Source organism: Crocuta crocuta, unplaced genomic scaffold (genome assembly GCF_008692635.1).
Source record: "Crocuta crocuta isolate KB4526 unplaced genomic scaffold, BGI_CrCroc_1.0 scaffold343, whole genome shotgun sequence".
In the NCBI taxonomy this organism is placed as follows: Eukaryota; Metazoa; Chordata; class Mammalia; order Carnivora; family Hyaenidae; genus Crocuta; species Crocuta crocuta.
The window spans coordinates 5,374,044-5,389,248 of NW_027532679.1; the positions used below are offsets into that span (position 1 = coordinate 5,374,044).

A 15,205-nucleotide genomic window follows, 5' to 3' on the forward strand; every position below is an offset into this window, starting at 1 on the left:
TTTGTGTTTAGAACTTTTGATGAAGGGCCCTGGAGAAAGTCAAGGGTTCTCACAAACCCCAACCAGCACTCTCTCCCCTGAGAGGCAGTTTAGCCTAACAGAACAGACCAGCTAACAACTGAGACTCTGGAGTCCAGGAGACCTGGATATAAATCCTTGCTCTGCTCTTCCTGGTTTTGTGACTTTAACCAAGTTACTTCTTTGGCTTTACTTCTGTATCTATAAATAGGGATAGTAATAGTATTTATCCTTAGCGTGAAGATGAAATCATAATATGTATGTCAGGTACTTAGTATACTGTCTGGCTCATATGTTAGCAGTTATTGTTGCTTGTTGTGGTTAATTCCTAGGATTTTTTTTTTTTTAAGGAATTGGTAAACCTTAGAAATAAGCCATTGGGGGATGTGATTGGTGGCCCTGTTCCTAATATTTTTAAGCTGATAAATGAATATTATAGGTACCCAAGAAGGGAAGGCCTTGTCTGAGAAAGGTGAATGTGAATGTACAAGGTCGTTGCATCCACACGTGGCCTTGATGATGGGTTTAGGACTTTTAGAAAAGTTTAAAAAAAATTTTTTTTTCTTGTTTTAAAGCACTCAGCTTGTTTAAAGCTGAGTGACTTGTGGCTTTCTAGCCTCCAGGCTTCCTGTATCTCTGACTGGGCCCTGGGTGTAGGCACATGCAAGTGTGTGAATAGAACAGGAAAGTGGGGGGAACAGTAGTGGGGCAAGGTTTATCCCTGGGCCCTTGATCTGCCCTACCACCAAGGCAGGCCTGTTCTAGGCCAGGTGGGGGTGGGCAGGGTAACTGGGGCACTGGGAGCCTGGTGTTTGGAAGACCAGCACTGCTCATGCTTGCTGCCACTTCTGGTACATTCCAGACAAGGTAGCGTTTTCTTACCCAAGACACCTTGTTGGCATGACCATGTGAATGCTACCTAAATGCTACCTAGTGCTACCCCAAAGAGAGAGTTCTGTTAGATAAGCTGTGGACCTGGATTTTCATTCTGACTTGACCACTAATGAGTTCTGTGACCTTTCTGAACATTTCTGCTTCTTCCTTTTTTTATTTGTAAAATGAAAGATCAAGTTATACCAGTGGTTTTAGAGTTATAGTTTATGTGTGGGTTTGGTAGGTAGGTCACAGAATCCTTAGACAAGCTGATGACAATTAGACTTTTTCTATAGAAGAGTGCATGTCCCCACACATTTTATATAAAATTCAGGGTATTTTATGACTCCCCTGGAAACCCATCCTTGGATTCCGGCTTGCAAACCATTCTGTGCTTCATTCAGCTTACAAGCTTCTGTGAAGCCCATGGCTTCCAAGTTGATTTTCCTACTGAGCCCAAACCAAATGAAGAATCTGTCCATTTGTAAACAAGTGCTTAGCACATTCTCCCCTCCCTTTCAGCCAGCTGCAGCTCAGCAGGGCCGTGGAGAGATGTGCCACCAGGGCCTTTGCACACCCCATGCAGGTTATTCCCTGAACGAGGCATCCCCAGCTGATGGCCAAGCCTTTTCCTAATTCACACAAAAGCAGGAAATGGGCCAGTAGCAGATTGTGCAACATGTACTTGCACACCAAAATATAAGATGCAGTGGGACACTTTCTACCCGAGGGCTTGCTCTCCCTTTGTGGACTCAGTAGACAGCATTAATTAGTGGCTGCAGAGAAGGCTCGCAATATACACTTAAAACTCAGGCAAGACTGGGTTCCTTGAATTACGACTCTTGTGGAAAGTAACTGGATTCATTGGAGTTCTCAGTTGCAGGTATTGTAAACCCATTCGCTGATTTGAGCAGAAAAGGAATTTATTGAAAGCATGTCAGGTGGTTCACAGTAATGTCAACATAGCTACAGCCCAGGTGCGAGATAAAGGACAGTGACAAGGGAGGTCAGGTGTCCCTCACAATAGCAGTCTGCATGATGACCTAGCCCCTGTCTGACATAGACACCAGGCTAATGCTGCTGCCGCCAGGATCATGGGATGGAAGTTGTCTCCACTCCAGTTAAAAGGAAGTCTCTAGGGCCTTGTTTTTTACTGCCTGTGCACATCTGATTGGTTGAACCTGGGTCATGTGTTTAAATATCCCAGCTGCAAGGTACACTGGGAAAGTGAATGACTGACATTTCCCAATCTGTAGAGGGTGTGCTCTCTGCTTCCCACCAAGACCCTGAAGGAGGAGCCCCACCCCCACCCCCGCCCAATAATTGAAGACAGCTCTCCCAAATCAACAGACATTCAACAGAAACAGAAACCAGCAGAGCTGGCTTCAGTAAAAAGGACTCTCAGAGGCTACAGAGTGTTTCGTGGCACCAAGGGCAGCAGGGAAGCCGGACCTCTGCAATGGCCTGGAACCAGGTACTTGAAAATCAGCAGAACTCTTCCCCCAGATGTCATCTCTGCATCTCTGTGCTGCTCCTTCATGTTCTCTCTCTGCATTCTGACATTTAATTTTTTCAGTTTAGGAGGCAAGTTCTTATGGTAAAAATGAGGTCTTTAAAGCTCTCAGGGTCCCTTCAGGAAGGAGAGCTAGGCACAAGAGATGGCTCCCAATCCCCTCACACCTTTGTTCAGCTACTCAGGATGGGTCTCTGTTGTTCTACCTGGTTTTCACCCACTGTGGCGGTCACTTTAGATAACCTGAGTATCCCTCCTTAGGTCTCTCTGAGGCTGTGGTTAGAGGTCTTCCTCACATTCCTGGTGGAGGGTCTGGGGTCTCAGAAATTCAGTGACTTAAGATTCTGACTGGTCCATGAATGAGCTGGTATATGTACAGTGCTCAGGAGAGGCCTCAGCGCGTGGAAGACTCTGAACAGGTGTTAGTTATGTCCCTGGGATCTCCTTTCTTCCAAAGTGTATTTCTTTCCTCTTTTTTTCTTTCTCTTCCTTGGCTCATTCTGTCCCTTCTTCATTCATTTTTTTCCCCAAAAATATGTCCTGAAGGCCTTCTGTGTGCCTCGTTCCATTGTAGATACTGAGAACTGAGAACTCCTCTCTGTCCGAGGCTTTCATTTCAGTAGAAAGGAAGCAAACAAGATAATTTCTGATGGTGGTAAGTGCTCTGAAGAAACTAAACAGAGTGGCAGGGGCTGGTTCTGGGGGAGGGCTGCTTTGAAGGGGTGATTAGGGAAGATGCCTCTGGGGTGGTGATTAGGAACTGAGACAGGAAGGATGAGAAGGAATAGCATGGGGAACAGCCCTGAGGTGAGAACATGCTGGAAGGAAGGAAGGAAGGAAGGAAGGAAGGAGCGAGTATGTGGTTGGAGCATGGCGGGGTAAGTGTAATGGGAGATAAAAGTGGAGGGAAGGCCGAGGCCACATCAGGAAAGGCTCTGTAACAACATGCTTGATCTAAGCGCAAGGGATAGGGAAGCCACGGAAGCCATTTAAGTAGGGCCCTCTTGTGATCTGATTTACAGTAAAATTGTTTTTATCAGAGAACCACAAACTGAGGGACATTCTAAAACCAAACAAAGCTAAACAACAAAGACAACCCAACTGACCTGTAGTCGTCAAAAATGTCAAAGTCACAAAAGATAAAGAAGGGCCGAGGAACTGTTGCACATTAGAGTCATGGCAATAGAGTGCATTGTGTGGTCCTGGGCTATTTGTTTTTTGTTTTATTTTTAAATGAACTTCTTTGTTGGCTTATTAGCTATAACTGTTTGTGTGTGTGTTTTTCTTCTTTTTTAGTGGTTACTTTAGAATTTATAGTATACATGTTTAGCTCATTGCACTCTACTTTGAGGTGATATTATTATCACTTGATACTTCACGTATGGTGTAAGAACCTTGAATAGTGTACCTGTGTTTCTTCCCCTTCCAGCCTTTTGTGCTATTACTGTCATACATTTGTACTTTCTAATATGTTATAAACCCCATATTACAATGTCATCATGTTGTTTAAACAGTCCATCGTCTCTAAAAAGATTGAACTAAGAAAACATGCCTCCCCACCTCCACCCCCTGCCCCCAGTGTTCTTCACTCCTTTGTGGGCTCCAGATGACCATCTTAGGTCTCTTCTGTTTGCAGAACTTCTTCAATGTATTTCTTGAAGTATGGATCTGCTGCTAATGAACCCTTCAGCTTTTGTATGTCTGAAAAAGTCTTTATGGTGGGATTCTAGGTTGACAGGTGTTTTTCTTTCTTTCAGTACTTTAAAGATGAAATTCCACTGATTTTCTTGAGGAGAAATCTGCTATTTTTCAATGAGGAGAAATCTGCTATTATTCTTATCCCTGTTGCTCTGTGCCTACTGGCTTTTTCTTTTAATAGCTACTTCTCCTTGTACCCAACCACCCTCATGTTACTGATATTGAACAATTATATTATGATGTTTTCTTCATGTTTCTCCTGTTGGGGTTTTTTGGCTTCTCATGTCTCTGGGTTTATAGTTTTTATCAGCTTTAGAAAGTTTTCATCCATTTTTTCAAATAGTCTTTTCTTTCTGTGACTCCCCCCCTTCTTTGGGGCTCCAATTACATGTATATTAGGCCTCTGAAACTGTCTCATAGTCCACTGATTCTCTTTTCATTTTTTCCCCAGCTTTTTACTTTGTGTATTTCCATTTTGTATGATTTCTACTACTGTGTCTTCTCTTTTACTAATATTTTTTCCAGAATTTTTAATCTCTCTTTTTTTTTTGAGTATGATTTTATATCTTTCTAAAATCATTAGTATAAATTCTTTGTTAGAACAAACCATATGGAAGTGTGGAGAATTCTTTTTACTTTTTTAAAATTTTTGAGAGCGAGAGAATGAGTCAGGGAGGGGCAGAGAGAGAGGGAGACACAGGATCCCAGGCAGGCTCCAGGTTCAGAGCTGTCACAACAGGACCAAACGCAGAGCTCGAATGCATGAACTACAAGATAGTGGCCAGAGCCGCCAAAGTTGGGATGCTTAAGTGACTGAGACACCCAGGCGCCCCAGAAGGGTGGAGAATGCTAATGAAGATTTAAAAAATATATATCATTTTGGAACTGCCAAAAATTAGCATGATAAGAGTTGCCATATAAAATAATATTCGAGTGGTGCCTGGGTGGCTCAATTGGTTAAATGTCAGACTTTGGCTCAGGTCGTGATCTCACAGTTTGTTGTTTGACAGCTCAGAGCCTGGAACCAGCTTCAGATTGTGTGTCTCCTCTCTCTCTGCCCCTCCCCCACTCATGCTCTGTCTCTCTAAATAAACAGATAAATAAAAATAAACATGAAAAAATAATATTAGAGAATATAATCTTTATTTCTCTTTAATAACAAAGCAGAAACAATATGCCCATATGCATGATTTTTGCCTAAACCATTCCTCAAAATTGGACTAAAAAAGTCCTTCTTTTAAAGATTTCAGGAGGAAAAATAGTTCTAATAGCCCTCTTGGATGATCATTATGTTTTAATTTTAGCACATAGTTTCTTAGATCTTTAACAACTTCATCTGGTGTTAATTGAGGTCCATTTCCAAGAGCGATACCTAAACTGTTTTATCTAATAATTTGTATAAAAATATTTCATTACTGCCTTATTATTACATAACTAACCCTAAGAAGAAGCACTATTATGTAACAGGGAAATATCTCTGAATGCCAATATACTTTGCTCCTACTTTGGATTCTTTCATTAAATAGTTATGAAACTTTGAGGGAATCCATTAACCTCTTTTGGCTTCTTTGCACTCATTTGTTTAAAACAATGAGTTTTAAAAATATGTCTTGATTACTTTTTTTAGAAAGGAAAGGACTGTGGAGAAAAAGTAGGGGAAAAAAGGAATATCTATAGACAGATATGATTATCCAGAATCATATTTGAATTTTTAGATTTTTCTAATCTGCTCTTAATCCCATCCAGTACAATTTTCAGATATAGTTTTCAAATCTAGAAGTTCGACTTGAGTCTTAAAAATATATTCTCTGACTATACTTAACTCTGAGTGTATAGACTACTGCTATAGTAGATGTCTTCATATTTGTCTGTTAATTCTAACATATGTGTCCCTTCTGCACCAGTTTCACCTGATTGTTCTTTCTCTTCTGTATGGGTCTCATTGTTTGCATGCCTGGTAATTTGTTATGGGATGCCAGACATTGTGAATTTTAACTTTTTGCATGCTGGATAGTTTTCTTTTCCCATAGGAAATGTCTTGAGCTTGGCTCTGGGATGCAGTTACTTACAAACAGATTAATCCTTTAAGAGCTTTTAAGAGTTGTTAAGGCCAGGGCAACATCTAGTCCAGTGTTAATTATAGCTCTTGACTAAGGTAAGACCCTTCTTTTTATTCTACCAATGCCCCATGGATTATGATGTTTCCCAGCCTGTTTGGTGGGGCCACCAGGCACTAGCTATGCTGATGCCGAGTGAATGATAGATACTCTTCCCTTGAATTCTTTCTGGTGGTTCTTCCCCTGGCCTCGAATAGCTTTCTCACAGGCCTGCCATGATCAATACTCTTCTGAACACTTAAGTGGGACACTGTGTACAGCTCTGGGGCTCTCTCTGTACACCTCCTTCTCTCTGGTCTCTCTTGTGACCTTTAGCCACTAAGGACTTCAAGCACTCTCAGATCTGTCTTCTCAACTAGAGGTATTTGCTGGGTTGTTCCTTCCCATGTCATGGCCTGGAAAGTTTAGTAAGGTAGTGAGTTAGGGGCAATTGTGGGACTTCCCTCAACTGTCTCCCATCTCTAAGGTATCACTGACTTTCATCACCTCATGCCCAGGGTCTTGAAAACCTTTGTTTCATATATTTTGTTTGGTTTTTCAGTTGTTTCATGTGGGATGGTAAATCTAGTTCCAGTTACTCCATCGTGGCCGGAAGTAGATGTTCTTCTGTTGGTTTGGCATTATTTAAAATAAAAAGTTAAAAAAAATCTAGTTGCTGTGTGTATGGAAAGAATAGAAGCAGGAGACATATGGTTGAGGGAGAAAGAATGGTCATTTGGAATTGGCTGGTGATAGTGAAGTTGGAGAAAAACAGTTGCCTTGGCAATTTGTTTCATAAATAGAATTTACATGACTGGCTGGTGGATTAGATGGGCAGAAATGGGTGTGAGGCTTGGTGGGAGGGGGAACAAAGGAATCACGATGGTCTTCTCATCCTTCCTTCTTGACCTGTTGCCTCCTGGGTTTTAAACCAAGTTCTCAATTCAAACCAGCAATATGGTATTTCAAGAATATGGTTCCAAGGGGTGCCTGGGTGGCTCAGTCAGTTAAGCATCCAACTCTTGATTTCGGTTCAGGTCATGATCTCATGGTTTGTGAGTTTGAGTCCCCCATTGGGCTCTGCACTGAGAGTCCAACTTTTTGGTATAGTTCCTAAACCAAATGGCACCATCCAGGTAGTATTTCCTAATTGGAAAGCTGGATGTTCACGAAGCCTTCATAAGCTGGTTGGCCACTTCATGCCTCATGCACTCAAATGTATAACATGGTCAATGAATACAGAATAAAATCATTGGTACTTGTGGAAAATATTTGCTCTAAAGTTGTATAGACTTCCTAAGTTTCTACTCTTCAAAGGTAACATTTATATTGGTTAAAACCTCCCTATTAACTGCGATTTCCAGAGCCAATTTTCCTTTTGTGGAAGGAAACATATGGCATCTGTTGACAGACTCTGCCCTGTGGGTCATTATTAAGGTTGTGCTAGATGAGTCAATGACAGGGCTTTTCTTTTCATCATCTTTTATTTTTCATTTTTAAAGATTTTTAAAAATTATTTTTAAGTAATCTCTGCAGTCAGGATGGGGCTTGAACTTACAACCCTGAGGTCAAGAGTTGCATGTTCCACCAGCTGAGCCAGCCAGCTGCTCCCTCACCACCTTTTTTAAGTCCTTTTATTTTTTAAAACTTTTTAAAAATGTTTATTTTTGAGAGACAGAGAGAGAGAAAGCATGAGTGAGGGAGGGACAGAGAGAAAGGGAGACACAAGACACAGAATTCAAAGAAGGCTCCAGGGTCTGAGCTGTCAGCACAGAGCCCAGTGCGGGGCCCCAACTCATGAACTGCTAGATTATGACCTGAGCCGAAGTCAGATGCTGTGTCACCCTGGTGTCCCATCACCTTTTAAAGGGTAAATCTAGTTTGGTCAAAAGAGGTATCCTAAAGAGGACAGTGATACCCTGGTCCTCAGTCAGTGATGTTGGACCAGGCATTTGACCCCAAAGTGGCCAATTGATGGGTTTGTAGCAGTCTGTGATGAGGCCTCATGTGAAAAGATGGGATGGGCCATTGGAGTCTCTCTTTCCTGAGAGCTTTGATGTAAGAAATATATGAGAGGAATCCAGACTGGTCCTGAGGTGGCAGATGTACATTACCCTTTTTAGTGCATACTCAGTCACTTGCAATAACTTGTTTGCCATGCCTGTTCCTAGAGCTCAGCTCTGGAGATGCAGATTACATGACTCTGCATTGGGCTTGGGAAGTGTATGGTATTTTAAACCACCCCTGGGAGATTCTGATGTGTCTGTCTGGTCCAGGACCACATTTTTGTTCTTCATGTAAAAGTTGCAAGTATAGTTGTAAGAAATTCTGTGTACTCTTTCACCAGATTCACCAGCTGTAAACATTTTGCCACATTAGCTTCTCTCTCTCTCTGTCTCATTCTCTCTCCACAGAAAAGACACACATTTTTTTCCCCTGAAATGAAAGTAGTTTGTATATATCAAGCCCCTTTATTCCTAGATCCTTTAGAATGTATTTCCTAAGCAGAAGGCTATTCTCTTACACAACCATGGTAGAGTGCCCCATTTCAGGAAATCTAACATTGATACAATACTCTTCTCTCCTCTTTAGTTGTTCTTCCAATCTCATCAGTATTCCTGAATAGTGTCTTTAATCCAGTCCAGGGGCCTACCCAGGGTCATGAATTACACTTAATTGTCATGTCTCTTTAATGTCCCAGGGATCAACTTTTGCGAAACACTGCTGTGAGAAGCATTGGTAGGGGAAGGAGAGAGAGTGACCTTCCCTAAAAGAGCTGAGTCACAGCAATGGCAGGGCAGAGACCTTAGGGCAAGGGCTACCTCCTGCGCTGCTATTCTTGCAGCCTCCTTGGATCCAGAGCCAGTTTCTATAGAAGGCTCCAGCTCTTCTGCTGCCTCACTGCAGGTCTTTGGTTTCCCTACATGACTAGACTTATTAATTCCCTTGTACTTTCTCCTCCACTTCTATGTTAAAGGCAAACAAGTGAGTGTCCATAATGTGCAACTGAGAGTGGGGAAGGAGAAGAAAAAATGAAAGGAAGAGAGTGGGAGAGAGAAGTAGAAAAAATCAAGCTGTCCTGCCTGTAGACCCACAAAATGCTAGATGACCTTGGGCAAGTTACAAAACCAAGTTTCAAGCATCAGAACCAACATTGGAATAAAACTAGTTCTTAACTTTCTATGTCTTGAAAGTGAGAGAATTATTATAAGAATCTTGGGAGCTATTATTGTCCAAGAAAGGGATGGGAGAAGTCTGTAGACAAGGTTCTGTAACTTACAAATGTCCCACCTTGTCATACCCACCTTCACATGGATTTTGCATTGCTGTTTTATTTTGTTTTGTTTTTAGAGGGAGAAAGAAGGAACTCAGTGCACGTGACCTTGATGGGGCTGAAAAAAAATCCCTAGTTAGAAATCTGATACAAAAGCAAACTCATTGTTTTCCATCCAAACTTGGTTGCAAATCATTGGCCTGACAATTGCTTTTGCACAGTCTTGGTGGGGCATCTCCCCAGGCCATGTGCCCAGACGTAATCCTCCTAAGTGTACACACTGAAGCTACAAGAGCAAGGTCTGTACTGGGTCATGCTGGTGCTGACAAATGCCCAAAGAGTGATGTCTGTGCACAAACTCCTAGCACCATCCAGCATGACCTGGTCCTACTGTGGCCTCCTTTCTTCTCACTCCCCGCCTCCCCATCTCCATCCCACCAAATCACACCTCTTTACCTCCTCCACATCTACTGTCAACTCTGGAATATTATTTCCTGGCTCTTTGTCTACTTGAATCCTTCTGTTTCTATTCTCAGCTTTGAAGTCTTTTCCTAAGGCTTTACTGACACCCAAGCTTGGAGAAGATGCCCCTACTGGAAATCTCAATCTCCCGTAAATTCTCCAGTCCCAGCATGATTGTGATTGTTAACCTGCCTAGACTGCACAATAGATTTTAAGGACTATAAGATCAAGCAATGTGTTTCCTTTTTTTTTTTAAATTTTGTTTTAATTCCACTTAGTTAACATACAGTGTTATACTAGTTTCAGGTGTATAGTATAGTGATCCAACAATTCCATACATCACCTGGAAGAGCTGTGTTTTCTTAACCGTTACCTTTCTGGCTCATGGCTTAGTACTTAGCACACAGTAAGTGCTCAGTAAATATTTATGGGATGAATTAAAGAGAAGCTTGCTCAGATCCCCTGATGGTTTGGAAGTTAAAACAGAGTGGATTGTGTTTGGTGACATTATACTCACATGAATGCCCCACTGCTCCCTCCTCCTGGTATGGAAAACTCAGATTTATTGCGTTAACTAGAAATCTGGAGTTTGTCTTCAGCTTCCTCCTCACCTCCTCAGCTTCCTCCTCGCTTATCCCCAATGATACATCCAAACGCTAGCTAGTCCACATCCTGGGATCTCTCAGGCTTCATCTTCCTTTTTTCATTCCCACTGCCACTGCCGTTATCACGTCTTTGTTAGGTCAAGAAATTCCATTCTTCCTCAACTTTCAGAATCAGTTTATTTTGGAAGCTCTTCATCACAGCTTTTGAAGTCTTACCCTGATGGACCCACTGTGTCTTGGGATGCGGGTACCAACACTGGGCTCTTGGCCATTCCTCAGGCGCCTGGTGCCGCATTCTCTTAATTCATGCTGCTTCCTCAGCAAGGATTTCCTTCCTCTCCCCCCCAACTGAACCTGCCTACCTATCTTGCAAGTCTTAGCTTAGATTCCTCTTCTAAACTTCTTAAGAGTGAGAATAACCCTTCCTTTCCAAATCTGTTTTGTTCCTGAGTTCAGATAGCAAGTTTGGATAGAAAGGGGTATGGATTATCAAAAACTAAGAGGTTCCTGGTTTTGGAAGAGCAAGTAGCTAGAGTTCAAATGGAGAAATATACACGTCATAGTGTCTTTCTGTGAGTACACGCAGTAGCCTGTGCTCATTGCCATTTGCTAAGAACCAGGCCTGGGCACTTCACCTGCCTTCCTTTGTTCCTCACCATAGCAGTTTGGAATGAGGCCAGGGAACAGGCTCTTGATCCTCATTTCACAGATAACAAAACAGAGGTTCAGGGAGGTGACCTGATTTCCCCATAGTTGCCCAGGGGTAGATGCTTGGCACACCTCAGGTCTACCCCACTTCCCTCCAGTGTGTGAGATGGTAACTACCATGCCCTACTAAAGAAAGGATCTAGTGTCAGGCCCCTCCACATGGCTAGTCCGTAGTCCTTGCACATAGTCAATGCTTGCACATAGTCAATGCTCCACAGCCTTTGAAATGGGGGAATTCTCTCTAATTAGTATTGACAGAATATGATCTTTCATTATCTTCTATCATTAATATTGATAGCAATATGGTACATAGATGTGGCCCTTTTGTTTATTTAAATAGAAGTTCTGCACATGAGTAATAGAAAAATTAAATAGTACAAGAGTATATAGAATGGAAATGAGGCTTTGTTCCCTCTCATTCAGGCTGCCTTGTCTAATCCCCTGAGGCAACCTCTGGTAACAGTTTCTTGTTTATCCTTCTGGAAATATTCCATGTATAAATCAGCATATGTGAATATAGATTTCTCTAAAAGAAACACAAGTGGGAGTCTACTATGCATTGGTCTGCATCTTGATTTTTTTCATTTAGAAATGGGTTCTGGAGGGGTGCCTGGGTGGCTTAGTCGGTTAAGCGTCCGACTTTTGCTTAGGTCATGATCTCGCGGTTCGTGGGTTTGAGCCCTGCATCGGGCTCTGTGCTGACTGCCAGCTCGGAGCCTGGAGCCTATTTCAGAGTCTGTATCTCCCTCTCTCTCTGACCCTCCCCTGCTCACGCTGTCTCTCTCTCTCTCTCCCCTAGAAATAAATAAAAATATTTTTTAAAAAGTCATTAATAAAAAAAAAAAGAAAAAGAAATGGGTTCTGGAGAATGTTCTATTCCACACGTACAGATCTGCATTCACTTTAAGGGCATCTGGTATTCTAGAGACTGAGTGTGCCCATGATTGAGTTAATGAACACTATGGTGATGGACACTTACCTTGTTTTTCCTATTTTGCTATTACAAACAATGCTGCAAAGAATACCCTGTCACACCTTTCTCATCCTCATGGTGAGTGATTGTATCCCCTCATATACAAATGTGTGCCATTAGGGAGTAACTCTGGGCAATTGTTCCCCTTTTTAAAAAAGACCAAGGCACAGAGGTTTTAAAAGATCTTTTCAAAGGAAGGCAGGTCAGAAGCCTCTAGGTTTCAGAACAGGGTCATATAAGGTTATAAATATGGAATGATTATGGTTTTTGCCCCCCATTAGTAAAAAAATCACCAATTAATATGACAAAAAAGTTCAGAAGTTTCCTCACAGAGACCACCTCAATGCTTTGTTCAAGTATCTGTTGCTTTTAAAGCATTCCTTTTTTGGTGTCCCTGCTTTTCTGAGACCCTAATTAGGGGCTCAGCCTGCCTCCAGTACTGGCTAGAGTGAGGGATGACACAGCAGGAGGACCCCAGGCCCCGGGATTGACCAGGGACAGGGTGGAACTGAGCCTGAATTCACAGCCCTTGGCCCAGCTGCCTACTCCCCAGATGAACAAACCGAGACTCAGATGTCATATGGCTGTCAGAAAATAATTGATAGCATCTCAACACAGACCTCCCAACTCCTAGACTGGTGGCATTTTTAAGTATGTGAAACCCGAGGCAACCACCCATATAGAAGTGTGGCCCTAATGCTTTATTTTTATTTCACAAGTGCAAACAGCATCAAGAGACTCACGAGCCTGCTCTAGGTCGATAGCACGTTAAATGTCAGCTGCCGTCTGCCTTGAAAGGATCCATTACCCAAGGTGGACATATGATTTATGTGGTTCTGTTAAGAGATGTGGAGAGTGACAGTCACTGGGTCCCCAGGGCCTGGTGTGTGCTGCCCATCACTCAGGCACTCTGGTAGCCTGGAGGATGACTGTCTGCTGCCTCTCCGATAACATTTCACGGCTGGCTATTATCTCTCTCGTGCCTGTTGACGTGGCTTTGAGAGTTCCCAGCCACTGCACTGATCAAGGTAAGATCTGAGCCGGCAATGCTTCCTGTTGAAAGAACCTTACAAGTCAAAACTTGCCAGAGATCATGCATGGCAGCTTGGGTGGCTGCTGTGAGTCCTTGGGGACAAAGAACCTCCTGGGAGCTCTTTGGGCTTTACGAGCACATGACCCACCTATTTATTTATTTTTTTCATTCTGGCCCATGTGCAGACAGCATGGTGTGGTGCTTAAGGGTAAGCCAAGACTGAAAAATATCTGGATTCAAATGGTACCTTCACTGCACACTACAGGGTGGCCTTCTCAGCCTGGAGCAGGCTCATAATTCTCTTGACATTGTGTGCTCATGTGAAAATAAAGCTCAAGATTTCAGATTATAGTGATTTATTAGTGGCTTTCAAGGATTTCACTAAGTGCTAGTGAATCCTAATGCATTCAAAAGGCCACTGGCCTGAATGGAAGTCTTAGTTGAAGCTTAGTAGGTAAAAGCATGGTTCTGGAACCAGGGCGCCTGTATTTGGATCCATGCTGTGGACTCTCCCCCCTCCTACTGTGTGATCTTGGACAAATTACTGAACTGCTCTGAGCCCAAGTTCCCTCAGTCCTAAAAAGGAGTAAGTAACAATTGTACTCACTTAACTCACAGATTATTATGAGGATTGCTTGAGATGTGTGCAGAGTGATTCAAACAAATCACATGAAATATGCCCTATGGTTATAGGTAAAGGTCTTGTTTGGAATGGTAACTGTATCTCTAACTCTTCTCCTTTCTCCAAATACAGTATATATTTCCTTTTTTCTATACTCTAAAATACTTTAATTGTTAAAAAGATATGTGTAATAAAATATGCTCACACCTATGTGCGATTCACTCATATCCATTAAGCTTGTCCTGTGTGCCATTTACTGTGTTCAGATGACAGCTACCATGACAAATCAGAAAGTTATGTGATATGTTAGAAGGTGACAAATATGGTGGAAACATGGTGGCACGTGGATACAGGAAATAGGAGGTCCTGGGGGGGGGGTGCTATGCAAACTGTGGGGCACCTCCTTGTGCAGGTGATGTTTGCTCAGAACCGTGATGGAGTGAGTGGTGGAGAAGAAGAAAGTTCTGAGGAACAGCATGGAGGCCTTTGTCACTCACTGGAGAGGGCAGGGCTGATGGTAGAAAATAAGTTCCCAGAGCTGAGAGATGGGGTGGGTGCAGATCTCACTGGGTCATTCAGGCCATTGGAAGGGTTTTCACTTTTGCTCTGAATGAAACCAGGTTCCATTGAAGATTTTTGACATAGTGTGACTGAAGACTGACATCTGATGTAATTTTAGAACAGTAATTTAAAAAATTTACTCTTTTCAGAATTGGTCATTGAGACAAAAACATCTAGGAAGCAACCTAAATGACCATGAGGAAGGTGTTGGTCATATAAAGGCAGCTGGAGAAAAGAAAGCTCGTCTTACATGAATAAGATCCGTGCTATGGACTGAATGTTTGTATCCCTCTGCCCCCAAATGTGCATGTTGAAAGCCCAGTCTCCAATGTGATGGCATTGAGAGGTGAGACCTTTAGAGAGGTAATTAGGTCATGGTGGTAGAATCCTTATGATGAGATTAGTGCCCTTAGGAGAAGAGACATCTTGCTTTTTCTCTCTGCTCTCCATCATATGAGCCTTCTATTTGTAAACCAGGAAGAGGGTCCTCATCAAGAACCTGACAGTGCTGGTACCCTGACCTTGGATTTCCAGCCTCCAGAACTGTGAGAAATAAATATGTGTTATTGAACCCACCAAGTCTATGGTATTCTGTTACACAGCCCAAATTGACTGAGACAATACGATATCTAAGATGTGTTTGTTGTCAAGTGAACAAATGCATGGTGAGGTGTTTTGTATCTTGCATATATACAGAGATCACTGTGTTTGCATGAAGTATCTCTGAAAAGATATGTAGTAAACTGGCAGTCCATGGGAGCTCAGAACC

General features: G+C 42.5%; 1 long non-coding RNA gene across 1 annotated transcript; it reads left to right on the forward strand.

Annotated features, from left to right (window-relative positions):
- The first annotated feature begins 2,161 nt into the window (after nt 1–2,161).
- On the forward strand, nt 2,162–14,981 carry LOC144245409 (uncharacterized). Its single transcript, XR_013339250.1, has 3 exons — nt 2,162–2,365; nt 2,979–3,059; nt 14,586–14,981. It is a non-coding gene; the product is annotated as an uncharacterized LOC144245409 (long non-coding RNA).
- The last annotated feature ends 224 nt before the right edge of the window (nt 14,982–15,205 follow it).